Source organism: Mirounga angustirostris, unplaced genomic scaffold (genome assembly GCF_029215605.1).
Source record: "Mirounga angustirostris isolate CCGP_5_RB_7025 unplaced genomic scaffold, mMirAng1.0.hap1 SCAF_6, whole genome shotgun sequence".
NCBI classification, from domain to species: domain Eukaryota; kingdom Metazoa; phylum Chordata; class Mammalia; order Carnivora; family Phocidae; genus Mirounga; species Mirounga angustirostris.
In genome coordinates, this window is record NW_026991714.1 from 8,260,825 (window position 1) to 8,284,545 (window position 23,721).

At 41.3% G+C, this 23,721-nt stretch overlaps 1 long non-coding RNA gene across 1 annotated transcript in view; it reads right to left on the minus strand.

Moving 5' to 3' along the window:
- LOC123845318 (uncharacterized) overlaps positions 1-1,263 on the minus strand; it is a 140,991-nt gene extending 139,728 nt beyond the window's left edge. Inside the window, exon 1 of the long non-coding RNA XR_010412075.1 lies at positions 880-1,263. This is a non-coding gene — a long non-coding RNA (uncharacterized LOC123845318). The remainder of the gene's footprint in view (positions 1-879) is intronic.
- Positions 1,264-23,721: the final 22,458 nt, after the last annotated feature.

Sequence of the window (23,721 nt, forward strand, 5' to 3'; positions counted from 1 at the left end):
AATAAAAAAAAAAGTGGGCAAAGGACATGAACAGATGTTTCTCACGAAAGGAACAGCAAAAGTTCATAACAAGAGAAATAGCACAGGGAAACTACATGGATTCACTTGTCAGACGGACACACACACACACCCACACACCAAGTTTCACAGCAATCTCTACTGGAGAACCTGTGCAGAACTCGTACTTGCAAGCATAGGCATTAAGAGCATAAATTGGAAGAATCTGTAGAGAGCAATGTGGCACTATCCCCCAAAACTGTAAACCCACAGACCTGCAATTCCATTTCTAAAAACTCATCCTATAAGATACACACTCACACTTGAAAATTACTCACATACAAAGTTGGTTGCAACATTTTTTGTAGTAGCAAAAAATTAGAAACATAAATATCCTTTAATAGGAGACTGATTATATAATCTCCTACACCCACAGAATGGAAATCCATGCAGCTGTTTTTTTAAAAGAAGAAAGAAAAGGGTAAAAGGAAAATATTAGAATAATTTCATATGTATCTATATGGAAAGATCTCCATTGTACCTGATGAAAGGCAAGATGTATAGAACCCACATGTATTGATAACACACATACACATTTTTGTTTATATGGGATAAAATAAACTTAGGAAGGATACCTAAGAAACAAATTATAGGTTACCTATAATGTGTACTTTTCACTGTGTTTATCTTTATACTTTTTGATTGTTGGACCACATGAATATATTACATATTCAGTTTATTAAAATTTTTTTTCAAATCATGCATTAGTACAGCATAAATTATCCTTATTCATTTATGCCCTGCCTATCTCTTTAGCCTGGGGTCCTGTCATTCCACGCCAAGCACCACTGTTACAAAGTCTATTGGTTATGAGAAACAGACCTCTAACAAGTCTCCTTTCTTCTTTTGTCTGTTTTGTCTTGTCCGAGCAGACTTCTCTTCTTAGAATTCTTTCCAGCCCTCCTCTACTATTCCACCATCCTGTCAGCGTCTACTTGGCCTCTTCAAGGATTCTGTCCCAGAAAAGAGTAATGGTCAGCATGCCTGCATACACTCAGTATTCCTAGAATTTGCCTGAGCACCAACCTTCTCATCCGTATGTGTCTTGATGAGCCCACAGTCAACCTAGCACTCGGTTCAGTGGCCGCTCCTAGTGATGCTCACCTGGCTTTCTTTAAAAGTCTTTCTCCCTCTTCCCATGAGATAGGTGTGGTACTTAATCACACCATTTTCTAGCTTTTTCATTGTCTCATTTCTCCAATAAAAAGTGAAATCTTTAAGGGAAGTGTTTTACTCTTAATAGTAATAACAGTTAATATTTATTTAGCACTTAATCAGCACTTACTGAGCTATGACAGCACTATCCAAATAGAATTTTCTTTGATGATGGGAATATTCTGTATCTAACCCATGTGGCTGTGGAGCATCTGAAATGTGGTTAATGTGACTGAGTAATTGAATTTGTAATTTTATCTGATTTGAATCCATTTAAATTTTTAAAACCATGCATAGCTAATCGCTACAGTATTGGACAGTGTGGCTCTAAGCTCTGTGATAAGCTCTTTATACACATTATCTCAGTTAATCCTTAGAAGAACACTGCAAGGGGTATAATATCACTCTCTATTTTACAGGTGAGAATACCGAGCCTCAAAGAGTGCAAATGATGTCCCTAGAATCACTCAACTAAAAAATGATGAATCTGGGCTTTAAGCTTATGTATTCTGATGCTAGAGTCTGTGATTTTAAAATTCAGAGTATCAGTAGAATGTAGGAAATAGTAGCTGGGTCAGAGATGCATTCATATTATATAGGTGTGCAAACAAAGCATAGATTGCTTTATTGTTTTAAATTTTTCTCTCAAAACATAATATACATGTGCTAAAATGTACAGTCCATAAATGCCATAGTTCAATGAGTTTGATAAATGCACAAACTCGAGCTTCTGCACCCTATCCAAATAAGCACCCCGGAGAGTTTCCTCTTATTCCTTCCTGGTCAATCCCCACCAAACCCCAGCCCCCCTCAGGCAACCACTCTTGAGATTTCTCTTCCTACACATTACTTTTATCTGCTCTGGATTTTCATATAAATGGAATCATTCAGTATACGCTCTTTTATATCTGGCTTTTTCCATTCTCCGTAACATTTTTGAACTTCATCCATGTTGTTGTATCAGTAATCTGTTCCTTTTTATTACTAAGTAGTATTCCATTGAAAGAATATATCATGGTTTGTGTATCCATTCTCCTACTGATGGACATTATGACTGCGTCCAATTTGGGACTACTATGAGCAAAGCTACTATGATCATTCTCATGCAAGTCATACAAGTGCATGTTTTCATTTTTTTTGCTAAGCGTCTAGATGTATAATTTCTAGTTCACAGGATAGGCACATGTTTAACTTCATACCAAGCTTTTAACCTCATGGCCAAAGTAACTGTACTATTTTCCATTCCAGCAACAATGCATTAGAACTTCAGTTGTTCCAAATATTCACCATCGTCTGATTTTCTTTTTTTTTTTTTTTTAAAGATTTTATTTATTTGACAGAGAGAGACACAGCGAGAGAGGGAACACAAGCAGGGGGAGTGGGAGAGGGATAAGCAGGCTTCCCGCAGAGCAGGGAGCCCGATGTGGGACTTGATCCCAGGACCCTGGGATCATGACCTGAGCTGAAGGCAGTCGCTTAACCAACTGAGCCACCCAGGCACCCTCGTCTGATTTTCTTAGTCTTTGTAAATTTAGCTATTTTAATGAGTATATAATGGCATCTCCAGGTGGTTTTATTTTTTAAGATTTTTTTTTAAATTTATTTGAGAGAGAGAACATGAACGGGGCGGGAGGGGCAGAGAGAGAGGTACAAACAGACTCCCCGCTGATCAGGGAGCCCGATGCGGGGCTCAATCCCAGGATCCCAGGATCATGACTGACCCAAGGGCAGAAGCTCAACCCACTGAGGCACCCAGGTACCCCTCCTTGTGGTTTTAATTTTCATTTCCCTAATGGCCAAAAATGTTGAGCACTTTTTAATGCACCTATTGGTCACTTGTATGTCTTCCTTCATGGCTTGCCCATTTATGTGTTTTATCCATTTTTCATTGAGTTGTCTTTTTTTGTTGTTGTTTTACAGGAGTTCTTTGTATATTCTGGATAAAGTCCTTTGTCACAGATGCATGTTTGAGAATACTCCCTCCTAGTCTGTTGCTTCCCTATTGATGTTTTCACATTACATTGTATTGTGTTTATGCACTCGTTCATACAGGATTTTCTGTTGAGAAGTTAAAATTTTGACAATTTCTAATTTTTCAATTTTCCCTTTACGGTTAGTGCTTTCTGGGTCTTTAAGAAATATTTGCCTACCCTAATGTCACAAAGATCTCCTCTTATGTTTTTTTTCTAGAAGTTTTAAGCTTTCAGGAGTTGACTCTGTATAGAAGGAATATCTTTCACTTGTACAAAATTGTGTTCTCAATAAAGTATAGAGGCATATGCTGGATTGTTCTGTTGCCCGTTTCTTTATGCTGGGCACCACATATCTCAGTATCTCCTTTTCTGTACAGTACTGGATTGGAGTTGGCAAAAGTGAAGTTGCATGAGTTTGGGGAGGAAGCGAAGTGGGGCAGCCACCATACTTCACTGAGGTTTTCATTGGGTGGAGGTAATAAGAGGCAGATGCGGAAGTGCCAACGGGATCCAACCTTCCTGTCCTCCCGTTTCCATATCCAGTGCTTCTTTCCATCGGGGGACAGTATGTGCTTGTGACCAGCAGCCACCCCAACCCCACCAGACACTTTGCTATGAACTTGCAGGGCCAGGTGGATGAAGAACCAACATCCTTTGGGAGACTTCTATGCCAGCCCCTTCGGTGGTCCTGCTGTGGCACCTTGATGTGTCCAGCTTCAGACTTCCCTCCAGGCTTGTGCCTGCTCAGCGGCCCTAGGGCTGCTTGGGGACCTCTCTCTGATCTTCCATTCCCTCTATTGGACCTTGACTTCTCCACCTGTTCCCACATTTGTGTGTTATCCTCAGAGTGCTCAGCTCCCCCAGTGGAAGCCTTACGGAGACAGTGAAGAAGTGACGGAGAGAGAATGAGAAGTAGGGAGAAAGGATTAGCCACCTTAGTGTTGCAGAGCCTAATAGGAGAATTACTTGGAAGCCACTAGCTGTTTTCCTGTAACTGAAAGACTGTCCTGTCATGGTTATATTGTATAGAGGCAAGAGCCCTGAGTTTGTTCCCATTTCTGCCACTTACTGTGTCGACTTGGATAAGTCCTTTCAGCATTCACATCCAGTTTTGTCACTTTGTCATATGCTTGCTCTCTTACCACACAGGATTGCTTTAAGGATGCCATAGGCGATACTCTGTAAACTCAAACACACACTCCAACTTGTCAGTACTCTTACCCTCATCATTACCATCATCATTCTCATAATGATCTGTTTGCATCTCTATCTGGTGAGATAAGACCATTGTTTTGGCTACCTCTTAGAAGACCCAGATGAAAGTTTAGAAGAGAAAAGAGGAGTTAGAGATGCCAAGCTGCTCTCAAGTTTTTGGATTCTCTATGGATTTGTTCTTTCTCTTACACCAACGCCCCTCGACCACATAGAACAGACTGGTTGAACCACTTTGGCCCATGGGAGAGTTAATGCATGTTCAGGTTAAGAAATCCTGTGTGGGCCTTGCAAAGCATCCTGTCCAATAAGCTCTCAGTCACACCGCAGGGTATCCCACTAAGGGTGACTGTCTGCTAGAAGAGAAACCAGGAGAGTACTTCAGACGGCAGCAGCTAAGTCACATGGGTCTGCCCCTTTTAAACTAATTGATGTAACAGTCTGCCTTCTTTCCTTTGTCTTGTTGAAGGGGAGCAGGAGTGTGGGGGATCTGAAACAACCACAGAAATAATGATGAGGTAAAAACACAATATAGGTGAAAAAGTGGTGTTCATTCAGGAGACCTGAGTTCAACTCTTCAATTGAAGAATAACCTTGAGGGACTGCCATAAATGCCGGCTTCGTAGAAAACTCCTTAAGTCCACACCAGCAACATTGTTCCCATGCTGCTCTCCACAGAGACGTGAGGTGTCATGTTGGGGACAGAGCTCTGGTCCGGCCAGTGGAGTAGCCAAGGGGATGGGATGCTGGCCTATGCATCTCTTCTTCACCTAGGTCAGTTTTAAACTTCCTGTCTCATACTTTATAAAGTTCAAAGTAATTCTTTACTAAAATCATAATTCTTTCACTTAAAGAAAAAAAAGCTTAAAAACATATTGTACTGGGTATTCTCTAAGACTACTTACAACTTTAAATGCTGTGAAATGTTATTTATAACCAATTCTCCATATCCTAACAGAAGCCATATATTGGCTTCCATCATGCAAAACCCTTATTTATTCATTCGTTTGTACTTTTATTCATTAATTAATTCAACAAAAATGTTATTGACTAGCAGACATAGAATTGGGGGCTAGGAGAAGAAAAATGAATTTAAAAGCTCCCTTTACAACTGGCTCCCATAGGCCTAGCAGATCAGCCAGACAAATGAAAAAAACATAATAAAATGTGATAAATGTTATAATAGAAGTTGGTAAAAATGGCTATAGGGATATAAAGGAATCCATTCATTCTGCTAGAGGGCTTTGAAAACATACCACATTATAGTTTCTTATTTCTGCATGGCACTGGCTTGCAGACTTGCATTTTAGTTTGGGTTCATATTCAAATGATTTCTTCATTTCCTGAGCAGGGACAAATAGTTCTAAGATTTGCTGGGCAATGGGGTTAGTTAGGCCATCCGAGTCGGAAAATGTGTCACAGATAATTCACAAATGGGAAGATCCACATATAGGCAAGTCAGAGATGACCATGGATTGCTTTCCTGTCAAGTTGAAGAAAATCTCACAAAGACAGTCCAAGCGTACCCTTTCAAGCACACCATCAGTACATTACTTTAATATAAAAAATAAGTACAGTGGGGAAAGAGGTATGTTTTCCACATGCCTAAATCATTGCATCCCGTTCTTCTCTAACTATGAAAAAGGTTTGCATCCACTCTGAAGACACATATTTCATTTGGCCTGTTGACAGTTGGTGAAGGGCAAGAAGAATTTCTCCCTCTCGCGTCTGATCAAATGCACAAAGAGAGGTGCCAGCAATTAACTTAAAACTTTGGCAACGACAGCGTCCCATGCCTCATTTAACAATAAGTCTACAATTTCTGACCCCATAATGATGTCGTTCCTCATAACTTATTCCCTCGGTTATCCACTGCTCACTTATCATAGGTTTGCAGCTTTGAACCCTTCTTTGCTTGCCTCTATAAATTTCCCAAATCACAGCCTTTTGTGCAATTTATGAAAATCTATGGAACTTTTTAACACAAAGCATATAAATGTATAGAAAGTTTTGCTTTCTTGTCTACATTTAGCATTGTGAAAAAAGTCATAAAACATGGGGATCTGGGGGCCTTTTTCCAAATTAGTCTTACATAAATTCAAAATCTATATGTCTGTAGACACCATTAATTTTCTTATTAATATTGACAGTCATTCTAATAGGACCCATTGAATATAAAATGTTATGCAAAGTGCTTCATTCACAGCCATTGTATATCCATAGCAATACCTCCTAATTTTCCAGCATGGGATACAATTTTAGTGAAATTAAAACTGGACAACTCAAATTTATGTAACTCATTCCATTCAGTGCCAATTATCAGATTTCTATTATTCTATTTAACTCTGATGCATCCTTTAAGACTCATCCTGAATGCCATCTCCTCTATGAAGCCAGTCACCATCTCAACTCACATATAATCTCTCTTCTATGAAACAAGAGCCCTTGGCTTATTTACATGTAATTTTACCATCAAAATGCACCATGTCTTGGAGTAAAATATTGCTAAGATTCTTATGTGTGGTTTTCTTCTTTTCATGAGAAAAGAAGACCTCATTTCCCCAAGTAGGGAGTAAATACCTCATACTTTACTTCTCTTTGTGTTGCTCATCACAGCAAGTACTCATTCATTCATTCAATCATGCATCCATTCTACAGATATTTGATGAGCAACTACCAAATGTCAGAAACTGTGTGGGACACCAGAGTTACAAGCCAGTGTCCCCACCCTCAAGCAACATGGTTTAGTGGGAAACAAACTGGTATATATGTACTTACCATCCAGAGTGAATTGTATATTAATGAGTAAGCTCTGGGAGATGTGGAAGTTCATCAGAAAGACCCCCAAAACTGGAACTGAGTCCATGTGGGACTCCTGGATTAGGGAAGGCAGAGAATGCATTCAAGTAAAAGGAAGGTCATAAGCAAAAGCCTGGAGAAGACATACAAGGCACAGTGCTATAGAGATAGAAGGCATCTGAAAATTATTTGTTGGTTGAAGTGGAATGAGCAAAGAAGGAAAGGGGGAATAAAAAGGAGGAAGGATAATATCAAAAGAAGTTTCAGGGTTCTTTTTAAATTTTAACCCAAAATATTAAAAAGTACATGCAATTTTAGTTCTTTCTTGGAAGTCTTCTCTGGAAAACTACTCTCTAAACAACACAAACAAAATAATTACTAAATATTGGATTCACTTTTAAGGAAAGTGAATAAACCCCTCATTAGAAAAAAAAAAAGATGTTTAGCTACCTGAGGCAGCTGGCCTTGTACAGGGAGGTAAATGTTGTTATTTCCAAGAATGAGTGTGCTTTACTCACTAAGATAAGACTTGATTACACCTTTCCGTTTTAGGATCCCTGAGGGCTGGGTAATTCTATGATGGTGGTATTCTTCTTGAACTAAATAAAAATAACTCTCCATGTGTTGAGGGGACAGAGTAGGAAGAAAGAGTCAAGTAAGATATTAAGAATATACTTAATTGAATCATTCCATTTATTGTATAGGAGTCAAAGATTCTCAGCAATAGGATTTTCTAAAATAAATCAACCAATATATAGGAAGTGACATTCCCTTGCCTTAATTCAAATCTCTCAAGAGACGATAATGATAATATCTACCGGTTATCAAGACTTTGTACTGAAAATGTGCTGAGAATTCCATATATTCTTCTATCACAAAGATCACTTTGAAAGTTAGGCATTACTGGCAAGATGGCAGAGGACTAGGAGACCTGGATTTCGTCTGGTCCTGGGAATTCAGCTGGATAGGGATCAAACCATTCTGAACATCTACAAACCCAACAGGAAATCGAAGAAAAGAATAGCAACAACTCTCTGAACAGAAAAGCAACCACTTTCTGGAAGGTAGGACGTGCGGAGAAGTGAATCCAAGGCGATATTCAGGAGGATAGACGGCAGGGAAGGGGGCGTCCGTCGGCCGCTTCTGGCAAGTGATAGGGCCATGGAGCACAAAATCGGAACTTTTAGAAGTCTGCTCCGCTGAGGGACGTCACTCCAATGGCTAAGCAGGGGGTGGAACCCTCGTTGGGACAGTGTGGTCTAAGGACCCTTGGGGTCACAGAAAGACCAGGGGTGCCTGAGTGCGTCAGAGGTCCCGGGTATCGGAGTAGGGAAGCCAGCTGCAGAGACGGAGCCCAGGCGCAGGCTCTCAGCTCGGGGTTGCCATAAACCGTGATCCGCGGCACAGTCGGGCCACTGCTCCTCCAGCAGGGACCCAACAAGCGGCAAATCCCGGGAGACTCCCCTTCCTTCCCCGGGAGGAGCGGCGCGGGAGCACACCGCAGGGATCTGCTGGGTTTGGAGACTCCACCCGGGGTCGGGTGCCAGAGACAGAAATGCTCCGTCACAGGCCAGGTGAGCACGGAGTGCGGCCGGACACCGGGGAGACGGGAGCAACTGACTGCTTGTCTCTGGGGGCACACTGAGGAGCGGGGCCCCGAGTTCTCGGCTCCTCCGGGGCGGAGATTGGGAGGCTGCCATTTTCACTCTCCTCCTCCAAAGCTCTACGGAAAGCTTGCAGGGAACAAAAGCTCCCGAGAGCAAACCCAAGCAGATGACTTAGCCCGGACCGGCCAAGGGCAGGGCAATTCCGCCTCTGGCAAAGACATTTGGGAACCATGGCAACAGGCCCCTCCCCCAGAAGATCAGCAAGAACAGCCAGCCAAGACCAAGTTTACCGATCAATGAGAATGGCCGAACTCCAGCACTAGGGGAATACTGCACGTAGAATCCATGGATTTTTTACCATGATTCTTTAGTCTTTCAAAGTTAATTTCTTCTTTAACTTTTTTTTCCCTTTTTCAACCAACATCTTATCAATCCCTTTTTTATAAAATCTTTTTTATTTTTCATTTTTAGAGTCATATTCTATCCCTTCATAGTAGTTACCCTTATTTTTGGTGTATATATATATATATATATAAGTTGTTCTCTCATTAAAATTTTGGGATACAGGTTCTTCTAACAGATCAAAATATACCCTAAATCTCTAGTGTATGGCTTTGTTCTAGTCTCCTGCCTGATCACATTCTCTCCCTTTTTTTTTAAATCCTCTTCTTTCTTTTTTCAACCAACTTCTTATCAATTCCTTTTATAAAATCTTTTATAATTTTCATCTTTACAGTCATATTCCATCCCTTCATCGTATTAACCCTTATTTTTGTATATATATAAGTTTTTTTTCTTTAAAATTTTGGGAGGCACTTTCTTCTAACAGGCCAAAATACACCCAAAATCTAGTGTGTGGTACTGATCTATGCACCAGCCTGATCATATTTGATCATATTCTATTTTTGTGTTTTCTTTTGTTTTTGTTTGTTTTTATCTTTTTCTTTTTTTCTTTTTTCTTTTTTCTTTCTTTCCCTTTCTTTTCTCCTGGTTTCAGGTCTTTTCTGATTTGTTTAGTGCATATATTCTGGGGATGTTGTTACCCTCTTAGCATTTTGTTCTCTCATTCATCTATTCTCCTCTGGACAAAATGACAAGATGGAAAAAAACTCAACAAAAAGAACAAGAGGCAGCACCGACTGTCAGGGACCTAATCAATATGGACATTAATAAGATGTTGGAACTAGCGTTCAGAATGATGATTTTAAAGATACTAACTGGGCTTGAGAAAAGCATGGAAGTTACTAGAGAAACCCTTTCTGTAGAAGTAAAAGAACTAAAATCTAATCAAAAAGGCTATTAATGAGGTGCAATCAAAAATGGAGGCTCTAACAGCTAGGATAAATGAGGCAGAAGAGAGAATCAGTGATATAGAAGACAAAATGATGGAAAATAAAGAAGCTGAGAAAATGAGAGATAAACAACTACGGGATCACGAGGGCAAAATTCAAGAGATAAGCGATACCATAAGATGAAACAACATTAGAATAATTGGGATCCCAGAAGAAGAAGAAAGAGAGAGGGGGGCAGAAGGTATATTGGAGCAAATTATAGCAGAGAACTTCCCTGATCTGGGGAAGGAAACAGGCATCAAAATCCAGGAAACAGAGAACCCCTCTCAAAATCAATAAAAATAGGTCAACTCCCCAACATCTCATAGTAAAACTTATGAGTCTCAGAGACAAAGAGAAAATGCTGAAAGCAGCTCGGGAGAAGAGATCTGTAACCTACAATGGTAGAAACATTAGACTGGCAACAGGCCTATCCACAGAGACCTGGCAGGCCAGAAAGGACTGGCATCATACATTCAGAGCACTAAATGAGAAAAATATGCAGCCAAGAATACTATATCCAGCTAGGCTGTCATTGAAAACAGAAGGAGAGATAAAAAGATTCCAGGACAAACAAAAACTAAAGGAACCAGCAAACACAAAACCAGCCCTGCAAGAAATCTTGAAAGGGGTCCTCTAAGCAAAGAGAGAGCCTAAAAGCAACATAGACCAGAAAGGAACACAGACAATATACAGTAACAGTCACCTTACAGGCAACACAATGGCACTAAATTCCTATCTTTCAATAGTTACCCTGAATGTAAATGGGCTAAATGCCCCAATCAAAAGACACAGGCTATCAGATTGGATTAAAAAACAAGACCCATCGATATGCTGTCTGCAAGAGACTCATTTTAGACCCAAAGACACCCCCAGATTGAAAGTGAGGGAGTGGAAAACCATTTACCATGCTAATGGACACCAAAAGAAAGCTGGGGTGGCAATCCTTCTATCAGACAAATTAGATTTTAAACCAAAGACTGTAATAAGAGATGAGGAAGGATACTATATCCTACCTCAAGGGTCTATCCAACAAGAAGATCTAACAATTATAAATATCTATGCCCCTAACATGGGAGCAGCCAATTATATAAACCAATTAATAACAAAAGCAAAGAAACATATCGACAACAAGACAATAATAGTGGGGGACTTTAACAACCCCCTCACTGAAATGGACAGATCATCTAAGCAAAAGATTGACAAGGAAATAAAGACTTTAAATGACACACTGGACCAAATGGACTTCACAGATATATTTAGAACATTCCATCCCAAAGCAACAGAATCCCCATCTTCTCTAGTGCCCATGGAACATTCTCCAGAATAGATCATATCCTAGGTTACAAATCAGGTCTCAACTGGTACCAAAAGACTGGGATCATTCCTTGCATATGTTCAGACCACAATGCTTTGAAACTAGAACTCAATCACAAGAGGAAAGTCGGAAAGAACTCAAATACATGGAGGCTAAAGAGCATCCTACTGAAGAATGAATGGCTCAACCAGGAAATTAAAGAAGAATTTAAAAAATTCATGGAAACCAATGAAAATGAAAACACAACTGTTCAAAATCTTTGGGATACAACAAAGGCAGTCCTAAGAGGAATGTATATAGCAATACGAGCCTTTCTCAAGAAACAAGAAAGGTCTCAAATACACAACCTAACCCTACATGTAAAGGAGCTGCAGAAAGAATACCAAATAAAGCCTAAACCCAGCAGGAGAAGAGAAACAATAAAGATCAGAGCAGAAATCAATGAAACAGAAACCAAAGAACAGTAGAACAGATCAACGAAACTAGGAGCTGGGTCTTTGAAAGAATTAACAAGATTGATAAACCCCTGGCCAGACTTATCAAAAAGAAAAGAGAAATGACCCAAATCAACAAAATCATGAATGAAAGAGGAGAGATCACAACCAACACCAAAGAAATACAAACAATTATAAGAACATATTATGAGCAACTCTATGCCAGCAAATTAGATAATCTGGAAGAAATGGGTGCATTCCTAGAGATGTATCAACTACCAAAACTGAACCAGGAAGATATAGAAAACCTGAACAGACCTATAACCACTAAGGAAATTGAAGCAGTCATCAAAAATCTCCCAAAAAACAAAAGCCCAGGGCCAGATGGCTTCCTAGGGGAATTCTACCAAACATTTCAAGAAGAATTAATACCTATTCTGCTGAAACTGTTCCAAAAAATAGAAATGGAAGGAAAACTTCCAAACTCGTTTTATGAAGCCACCATTACCTTGATCCCAAAACCAGACAAAGACCCCATCAAAAAGGAGAATTACAGACCAATATCCCTGATGAACATGGATGCAAAAAATTCTTACCAAAATACTAGCCAATAGGATCCAACAGTACATTAAAAGGATTATTCACCACGACCAAGTGGGATTTATCCCTGGGCTGCAAGGTTGGTTCAACATCCGCAAATCAATCAATGTGATACAATACATTAATAAAAGAACAAGAACCATATGATCCTCTCAATAGATGCAGAAAAAGCATTTGACAAAGTACAGCATCCTTTCTTGATCAAAACTCTTCAGAGTATAGGCATAGAGGGTTTATACCTCAATATCATAAAAGCCATCTATGAAAAACCCACAGCCAATATCATTCTCAATGGGGAAAAACTGAGAGCTTTCCCCCTAAGGTCAGGAACGCGGCAGGGATGTCCACTATCACCACTGCTATTCAACATAGTATTAGAAGTCCTAGCCACAGCAATCAGACAACAAAAAGAAATAAAAGGCATCCAAATTGGCAAAGAAGAAGTCAAACTCTCACTCTTTGCAGATGATATGATACTTTATGTGGAAAACCCAAAAGACTCCACCCCAAAACTGCTAGAACTCATACAGGAATTCAGTCAAGTGGCAGGATATAAAATCAATGCACAGAAATCAGTGGCATTCCTATACACCAACAACAAGACAGAAGAAAGAGAAATTAAGGAGGCGATCCCATTTACAGTTGCACCCAAAACCATAAGATACCTAGGAATAAATCTAACCGAGGAGGCAAAGGATCTGTACTCAGAAAACTATAAAATATTCATGAAAGAAATTGAGGAAGACACAAAGAAATGGAAAAACGTTCCATGCTCATGGATTGGAAGAACAAATATTGTGAAGATGTCAGTGCTACCTAGAGCAATCTACACATTCAATGCAATCCCCAAAACACCATCAACTTTTTTCAAAGAAATGGAACAAATAATCCTAAAATTTGTATGGAACCAGAAGAGACCCCAAATAGCCAGAGGAATGTTGAAAAGGAAAAGCAAAGCTGGCAGCATCACAATTCTGGACCTCCAGCTCTATTACAAAGCTGTCATCATCAAGACAGTATGGTACTGGCACAAAAACAGACACAGAATAGACAGCCCAGAAATGAACCCTCAACTCTATGGTCAACTAATCTTTGACAAAGCAGGAAAGAATGTCCAATGGAAAAAAGACAGTCTCTTCAACAAATGGTGTTGGGAAAATTGGATAGCCACATGCAGAAGAATGAAACTGGACCATTTCCTTACACCACACACAAAAATAGACTCAAAATGGTTGAAAGACCTAAAGTCCATCAAAATCCTAAAGGAGAACACAGGCAGCAACCTCTTCGACCTCAGCTGCAGCAAATTCTTCCTAGAAACATTGCCAAAGGCAAGGGAAGCAAGGGCAAAAATGAACTATTGGGACTTCATCAAGATAAAAAGCTTTTGCACAGCAAAAGAAACAGTCAACAAAACCAAAAGACAACCGACAGAATGGGAGAAGATATTTGCAAATGACGTATCAGATAACAGGCTAGGATCCAAAATCTATAAAGAACTTCTTAAACTCAACACCCAAAGAACAAATGATCCAATCAAGAAATGGGCAGAAGACATGAACAGACATTTTTCCAAAGAAGACATCCAAATGTCCAACCGACACATGAAAAAGTGTTCAACACTGCTCGGCATCAGGAAAATTCAAATCAAAACCTCAATGAGATATCACCTCACACCAGTCAGAATGGCTAAAATTAACAAGTCAGGAAATGACAGATGTTGGCGGAGATGCGGAGAAAGGGGAACTCTCCTACACTCTTGGTAGTAATGCAAGCTGGTGCAGCCACTCTGGAAAACAGTATGGAGGTTCCTCAAAAAGTTGAAAATAGAGCTACCATACGACCCAGCAATTGCACTACTGGGTATTTACCCCAAAAATACAAATGTAGGAATCCGAAGGGGTAGGTGTACCCAGATGTTTATAGCAGCAATGTCCACAATAGCCAAACTGTGGAAAGAGCCAAGATGTCCATCAACAGATGAATGGATAAAGAAGATGTGGTATATATATACAATGGAATTATTATGCAGCCATCAAAAGGAATGAGATCTTGCCATTTGCAACGACGTGGATGGAACTGGAGGGTATTATGCTAAGCGAAATAAGTCAATCAGAGAAAGACATGTATCATATGACCTCACTGATATGAGGAATTCTTAATCTCAGGAAACAAACTGAGGGTTGCTGGAGTGGGGGGGGGAGGGATGGGGTGGCTGGGTGATAGACATTGGGGAGGGTATGTGCTATGGTGAGCGCTGTGAATTGTGCAAGACTGTTGAATCACAGATCTGTACCTCTGAAACAAGTAACACATTATATGTTAAAAAAAAAAAAAAAGAACAAGAAGATAGCAGGAGGGGAAGAATGAAGGGGGCGGATATCGGAGGGGGAGATGAACCATGAGAGACGATGGACTCTGAAAAACAAACTGAGGGTTCTAGAGGGGAGGGGGTTGGGAGGATGGGTTAGCCTGGTGATGGGTATTAAAGAGGGCACGTTCTGCATGGAGCACTGAGTGCTATACGCAAACAATGAATCATGGAACACTATATCAAAAAAAAAAAAGACGCATTATTAATTGCCTTAGGAAATACTCAGTAAATGTTTGTTAAATGAGTGAATAAAAGCTCCACCTAGCAAATTACTCCAGAAGCAATTCAATCCACTCATCCAACAATAAAAATTGAGGAAATGCCATGTATCATGTACCTAGCAAATCTTGCAGCTTCCCGGGAATCTGAATCCTGTTGGTCCTTAAAGAAAAAAACAAATAGCCATGTAAATATATAACCTATCCAAGGCACTTGGTACATTTATCAAATGATTGTATAGATGAATGAGTGAATGAATGTATACAAGAACAGCAAAGGTGCTCCCAAGCCAATATAAGTTGAGGAACCCTTTAAAAGACGAAAGAAAGAACCCACATTGCTTCATTCTGAAACAAACAACCAAAAGAAGGCTTTTTCCTGCGATGTGTGGGGGCAGGAACTTCAATCCTCACTTCTACCCTTTTCACACTTCTGCACACTACCCTAAAGCCAAATGGAAGGAAGAATATAGCAAAGAGAGAAACCGAACATCGTCAGTCCTTGCCTTAACAATAAAAGAGTTGGGACAAATTCGATGGATTTGATCAATGGATCTAACAAAATAATTTGAGACTTTATGGCTTATTGATCAAGGAACTATGCCTGAGAGGTGCCCATCCATCACCTCTGAGGCCAGAGAACTCCCAGAGAAAACACTGCTCCTGCTGCAAATCAGTCACCCCTCTGAATTCAAAAGTTCAATGGCTCTGTCTACCAGAAAAACCTTAGCAGGGACTAACAAGGCAATATTCTTTCTGCAGGAGCAGAGAATGAACAGTTAGGCAGCACAATGAACCAGAAACTGAGTATACATTTTGGATATAATCCTCACCATGACCCTGTCAAATAAGTGATGGAATCTGTATTCCACAGACAGGGAAAATGAGGTTCAAAGCAGTTAAGTGCCCCCATCAGACACACATACACACAGCCAGGAAGTGCATTTGTACTGGAACTTGCTAGTTTCTATCCCACTCTTCCTCTCCAGCCAGCTCACCAGACTCTATAGGGATAAGTTTTCTATGGGAGTTGGAGTCAGGACATCTCTAGAGTAAGGAATATCCAGATAAAAATAGTTATTATAATCCTCTAGAATTCATTTTTCAAGGAAAAATATTATTGAGCAGCTCCAAGGTGCCAACAGTCTTCTAAATCCTGGGATACAACAGTGAACAGAGGTAGACAAAGGCCTTGCCCTCATGGAGTTCACCTTCTGCTCTAAGAGACAGAAAATGCTGAATAAATGTGTGTGTGTAACAAGTTTACTTAACCACCTGGATTCAGTGGAGTGTAGGCAAAAATCTTTTTTTTTTTAATCATCATGATCACATTTAAATATGCTATGCTGAACCTTTCTTTCTGACCCTGGGTGAAATCTAGGGCACCTAGCATTGCGTTTCTCATCATTTCCAGGTATTATTGAACGGTCTCATTCTCAGAAATTTTAAAGATTAATCCAAATTAACATCAAATATTGCTCTCATTTATTTTGGGGTTTGAGCATATCCTGCATCTTGGGCTGAGAAATGGGCAACAGGAAAGGGGTGAGGGCATGGTGCATTCCTCTCTGTCTCTTTAGTCCTCTTCATTCCTGATTCCATTGTCTCTGATTCCTTCAGGCTGGTGGAGAGGGAGGAGGGAGAGGAGCAGGGACACTTAAGGGGCAAGACAGGTGAGTTCAACAGAACTGCAGTCTGGCCCTTTCTCTTGGGGGCACTTTGGAGGCCCTTCGGCGATCTCGTCACACTAAGGACTTCTCTCAGGAGCACTTGCTGGCAGGAGTCTTGCCTCCCAATCAAGTGCCCTCCTAACTCATGACCACTTCTGACCCCACTCACCCTTCCTAATGCACATCCCTCCAGTGATAGTCAACACTGCCCCTCCGGCCTTTCTGTGGGTGCCTTCAGCTAGCAGGAAACCCTCTTGGGTAAGATCTTGCTCAAGAAGATTAAAAGCTAGTTACATTATTCAGGCTAACCTGATCTGCTGAAAGGCTTTAGTACTACCATCAGTGAATGAAGCTTGGTCTCCCCAAGCCCCTCTGAATCCCACCTTCAGGTCTAGACAAGAAGGAATCAGGCACCAGTCCTTGTATCCACCAACCTCCCACTCCCACCAAAATCCAGGGACAGGAATCACATTGGCTGAGCAATTTTACTGTAGACCATGTAGTTGGCTATGTTAAAGAGGAAATTCTCCTTCCCCTAAAAAGGGGGGAGTCAATGCACAGCATGGCCATTGGTGATCTCCTTTACGGGGGTTCTTCTCTCATCAGTCATCCCACCTCTGTTTACCTGCCCTTGAGATGGGTGAAGGGGTGAGGGCTGCTGGACAATTTTAAAGTCCCCTCTCGCAGATATACACAGAAGGTCTGAAACTTTTTTTTTTTTAAGCGTATAAGCAATTAACACCTTTTGCTTTCCCCTTTGCAACCTCAGATAAATCCAAGACGACAGAACAACTTTCTTCGTACAACCTGTTATATATAAAATATAATTTCACTTCATAATGAGTGTTATGGAAAACAATAAAGCAGCGGAAGTTCAGAGAGCATCAGAGAGAGTATCAAGGTGGTAGCGGCCACTCCAGATAAGATGGGAAGAGAAGGCCACTCAGAGGAAGAGACACTGAAGCAGAAACCTGAATGGAGTACGGAGTAAGTCATGCCAACAGCAGGAGCAAGAGCATGAGACAGAGGACACCGCAATTCTCAAGCCCAGATGTGGGACACTAAGTTTGTGCAGGAATTAGGAAAATGGCTAATGAAGATAAAGTTAAGTGAAGGGAAGATGTGGCAGAAGTTAGTGTAAGAGAGAGAAGTGGGAGCCAAACAGTGTGAGACCTCCAGATCGTAGAAAGGCAGTAGGATTTGCCCCTGAGAGGGATGGAAGTCACTGGAGAGTTTCAAGCCGGGTGGTATTATGAGTCTGGTTTCAAACATCACCAGCTGTTATGTGGAGAATAATGGTGGAGTTATAATTATCCATAGATGCAAACTAGGTTGAGGATCTAGTGAGAGTGTCACGCGGGATGTGTACATTCTGCTTAGTTGGAAACTTACACACACAGAGCAATGAAGGAGCAATGGCAGATGCCACGGGAAACTATTCCCGTTTTCCTTTGGACCTTATCTAGTCTGATGTGTGAAACCTGAGGCTAGAGGTTAAAAAGAACGTATTCAACAGGGCGCCTGGGTGGCTCAGTCGGTTAAGTGTCTGCCTTCAACTCAGATCATGATCTCAGGGTCCTGGGATCGAGCCCCGCATCGGGCTCCCTGCTCGGTGGGGAGCCTACTTCTCCCTCTCACTGCTGCTCCCCCTGCTTGTGCTCTCTCTCTCCGACAAAAAAAATAAATAAAATCTTTTTAAAAAAATTTAAAAAGAACATATTCAAGATCACAGAAATAGGTTAACTCAGTATAGTAAAATTAATAATTATTAAATGTATTCAAGAACAAGTCTTTAGAGAAGCATATTTGGACTCTGTTGCTGCATAACACATCATGCCAAACTTGGTAGCTTAAAACAGAAAAACAACATTTTATAACATCTGATGGTTTCTTTCAGTCACGAAGTGCGGAAGGGCGTGGCGAGGTGGTTCAGGCTTGGGGTCTCTCCTGTGGCTGCAGTCAGAGTTGCCGACACTGGCACAGCAATGATGGGTAGGTATGCTCCATTTTCATATCATCTCAGGGCTTCTCCAGGTGGCTTCTCAACCTGGTTAGTTGAGGGTTAGTTGAGGTTAGGATAGCATGGTGGCCACAGGACAGTTAGATTGCTTCCATGAAGGCTTTTGGCTTCAGCACAAGAATTCCAGCTAACCGGGTAGAAGCCCTATTGCTTCTGGCACATTCTTTTGGTTACAAGTGAGTCACAGTCCCTCTGAGATTCCGGAGGAAGGGATACAGACTGCCCCCACCACCTCCCAGGGCGGAAAGTATCCAGGTCACATTGCAAGATGAGCCTGTGGAATTAGAACTATTATTGAGGCCAGCTATAGAAAATACAATCTGCCGCATGATACCTAACTTGGAAGAGAATATCACAGAAAGGATGAAGAGTGTAAGTAAAAATGAAGAGATGAGACTGAGAAAACTACTTTTGACCATCAGCACTATTTTGTGGTAAATAAAAAAAAATTGGGGATAGGATCAAGACACGTATGCATAATACTGGGCAAAAGGGGGGGTGGGGTGGGAGGGATGGGGTGACTGGGTGATAGATACTGGGGAGGGTATGTGCTCTGGTAAGCGCTGTGAATTGTGCAAGACTGTTGAATCTCAGATCTGTACCTCTGAAACAAATAATGCAATATATGTTAAGAAAAAAAAAAGAAGAAGGTAGCGGGAGGGGAAGAATGAAGCGGGGGAAATCGGAGGGGTAGACGAACCATGAGAGACGATGGACTCTGAAAAACAAACTGAGGGTTCTAGAGGGGAGGGAGGTGGGAGGATGGGTTAGCCTGGTGGTGGGTATTGAGGAGGGCACATTCTGCATGGAGCACTGGGTGTTATGCACAAACAATGAATCATGGAACACTTCATCTAGAACTAATGATGTAATGTATGGGGATTAACATAAGAATAAAAAAAAAAGGGGCTATGTGCCTCTCTTAGATGCCCACACTCCCAGACACTCATGCGTGCACACACATCCATGAACACACATGTGCACATGCACACAGACACAGCAATGCAAAAGCACACACAACCCAGGCCCCAGAACCCTCTAACCACCAAATGTGATTACTTCCACCCTGACCCATACTTTTTACCCACACTATTGGGGCAACTGGCAACTGTGCCCCACCATTTCTGTATACATAGATGTAGCCTTGGAGAGCTTCCTCTGACCTCCTGGAGAAGATTTGTTGATGGTTGTCCTCTCAGCTCAGGGCAAAGTAATTTCTTTGGAATTCTGCTGTCATCCATCGTCCTCACATGAACAGCCTGGAGACATGAAGTTGCAGAGTGCATGGCTTTGATGCCATGGATTGGCCGGGCTCCAGCTTCTTACTCTTAGCAACCTTGTTCTGCCATTCGATGTTAAATATAGAACATAAGGGGCAGGGTGAGAACTCCAGAGTCCCAGACAAGTTCTAATTCTTCCTGTCTTTCCATCTATCACCGTTTGCTTATCCCTCTATTTTATGGTGCTTATCATCCCAGTGCTTTGTTATTTCCAGTTCCGTTATCCTGCTACAAGCTATGTATATTCAGAATGGGACATGAAGCTTACTGGTATCATAACTACTAATGATACCATTAACACATCAACAAACCAGAATGCAGCTTGCCAGAATCTTCGGTGAATGAGAAATGAGTAAAAATCATCAAATGGCAGAAAACAATTTTATATAAAAGAGTTGCCCAAAAGAGGAAACTTCTAGAATTTTTGCAGCATGTGGACACTCTGCCCAATCTGTGCCTTTTGTATCTGTAGCTACTCCAAAACACTATAGATGTCAAAAGATCGGGCAAATAAGTACAGTACTGTGGTATATTGAGAAGAGCTGCATTAAATTTTAGAGACCCTAGATCAAAATGTACCTCTTCCATCACCATTAGTACAAGGCTACCAAAAGCTGGTTCTGTAATCTTCGGTGACACTCTGGGCCTGGTTCGTGATCTGTTAACGGAGAGAATGGAGTGGGTAATTTCTCTGTTTCCTCTTAGGTTTCCGCTTTGAAGATTCAGAATGTTGTGCATGGCATATTCCAGTTAAACAGAAGATCCAACTAGAACATTCATTCCCCTACATTCTATCTACCTAAGTTCCACTATAAAAGCAACAACAGCTACATCTTCTGTCTGCTAGTCAATAAACCTCATATGCTTCCGCATCCATCTATGCCCCATGTTAACTTTAAAATGTTGTACAAAACTAATGGATGGGCTCATATTTCTATGCCCTACCAAGTACATGATATCGAAGGGATAGATGCAATTATATAACAGGCAAAGAGATTCTGGTTAGTACAGTTTCTATAGTTCTTTTTTCTGGAGTTAGAATACTTTAGAATCATTCAAAATGAAAAACAGAACTACAGAAACCTAAGTCATACAAAATGTTCCTGTATCGGAGCATTATCATACTCTTTCAAGGACACATGGAAGAAATACCTAAGCTCAACTGTAAGCCCAAGTCAAGGCTAAGTTTGAATCAACTATCTAAAAATAATGCCTTGTATCTTTAGAGCACTTTCAAATTTAGGAAACATGTTCACACAGATTATTTCATCTGAATCTCACAAGGACCCTGAGTCCTTGTGAACCGAAATGGAATTGTTCATCTCATTTCACAGGCCAAACAACGGAGCTCAAAGAGGAAAAGCGACCTGCGCCAAAACACAAATGGAACTAGAGATGGCATCGGAACCGAACAGAACCATAGAATTCAAAGTTCTGAGGGACCTTAAGGGTTATCCAGTGAGCTTCTCATCTGAGGCTTCAGTTCTAATGCAGTGATAGCCAGCTGCCTGTCGAAACTGGGGCTCTCCTTTCCATGGTGTAGATTTGAAACTGGGATGTGGCCTCCCAACCAGGGGCCACATTCCCCAGTCTCTCTTGTATCCAGGAGGAATCATATCACCACTCACCACCAATATAATGTGAGGAAAAGTGATATCGATCACTTCTGAGCCCAGACGGGTAAGGAGAAGTTCTCCTTACTTAACCCTCTTCACCGTCTCTTCCCTGACTCAGAGGACACTGAAGACTAAGGGGATGGTGGGGCCAAAGACAGAGGTGCCCTGAATCACCACAAGGAAAAAAGTTACCTGCCAGGTACTCTACATGAATAAGAAAGAATCTTAAATTGTGTTAAGAAACTGACATTAAAGATTTACTTTTTGGGCGCCTGGGTGGCTCAGTTGGTTAAGCGACTGCCTTCAGCTCAGGTCATGATCCTGGAGTCCTAGGATCGAGTCCCGCATCGGGCTCCCTGCTCAGTAGGGAGTCTGCTTCTCCCTCTGACCCTCACCCCTCTCATGCTCTCTCTCTCATTCTCTCTCTCAAATAAATAAATAAAATCTTTAAAAAAATAATAATAATTTAAAAAAAGATTTACTTTTTTCCATAGTTAGCATTATACTAACACCCTCCCCACACACACACACACACACATAAGCTCCCTGCCTTCAATTAAACACAATGGCGAGGGAGGGGCTCACTCCTACCACAGGCTGATCATCACATGTCTGAATGGCTTCTGACCATTAAACAGCCTTCCTTACATTAAGCAGATTTTTTTCTTCCTGTAATCTCAGTTGGATCATGTTATGCCTTTTGAACACACACAGAATTGATGTAACACCTCTTTCACGTGACTCATGTCTGTCTCCAACCCTTTATTAGGACCTCTCTTTATTATAGACCAATGATTCTTTATAGAAGTCACATTTCTACAACAAGATCGTAAGTTCCTCCTCTCTGGCAATGCTTGGTGCACTTCTGGGCAAAGGATAGGGTTTGATGAATGTTGAGTGTCTAATGGAAGCTTGTCCTCATTTTGGAGTTGAGCTACCACCACTTTTGGAAACATTCACAAATTCATTCAGACCAACTTAGGTTCTTTCCCTGCTGTGTTCCTACAGCACTTTCCATGTCTTTCTATTATAACCTTTCTCACATGATAGTAAAATTGTAACCTACCGTTCTATCTGATAAAGGCATCTGAGCGGAGTCTACCAGCAGCAAGAAGCCCACTTACCATTAGTCCATCACACACAGAACCGTAGCTTGTACAACTCCAGGGGGCGTCATTCCCTCATAGACCTCAAGGTTGTGCCATAAGGTGGCCCTGAGCACAGAACTTCTGGGGGCCCAGAAGGTGATGCAAGTGTGCCACTCTTTACTCTTTTTCTCAGGCTACCCCTCGGCCCGCTTTGTGGATACCTGGAGAGCTCATATTCCTTTTCCCCTTCTCACTCCTTTTCTGTCACTCCCACTGCACATACACAAACCCCACTTTCATCCTATTCCGGACATCCTTCATGCCCTGCATTCAAGCAGAGGAGACATAACGTGTTTAGAAAAGGAGTACTAGGATGCCTGGGTGGCTCAGGCAGTTGGGCGTCTACCTTCGGCTGAGGTCATGATCCCAGGATCTTGGGATCGAGCCCCATGTAGGGCTCCCTGCTCAGCTGGGAGCCTGCTGCTCCCCGTTTGTTCTCTCTCTCTCTCTGACAAATAAATAAATAAAACCTTAAAAAAAAAAAAAGAAATGGTGTACTAAAGAGACAACAAATTTCAAGGCTGCTCACATTGATACCTCTCCTAGCACTGCTTGAGAAATCCTCACATTAAGACATCTCCCCCATGGGGAGGAAGACTGACATGAGGGAGGAGACTGAGCAGCTAGATGGGGACACAGAAAGAATGAAAGAAGTTGAAAGCCCCATCACTTCCTTATTTGCTTATATTTGCTTCCTTATTTCCTTATTTTCTTCTCTTCTGACTTAGTATATCTTTATTAGCTCACTTATTTATTTTTTTAAAGATTTTTATTTATTTGACAGAGAGAGAGATAGCAAGAGCAGGAACACAAGCAGGGGGAGTGGGAGAGGGAGAAGCAAGCTTCCCGCTGAGCAGGGAGCCTGATGCGGGTCTCCCATCCCAGGACCCTGGGATCCTGACCTGAGCC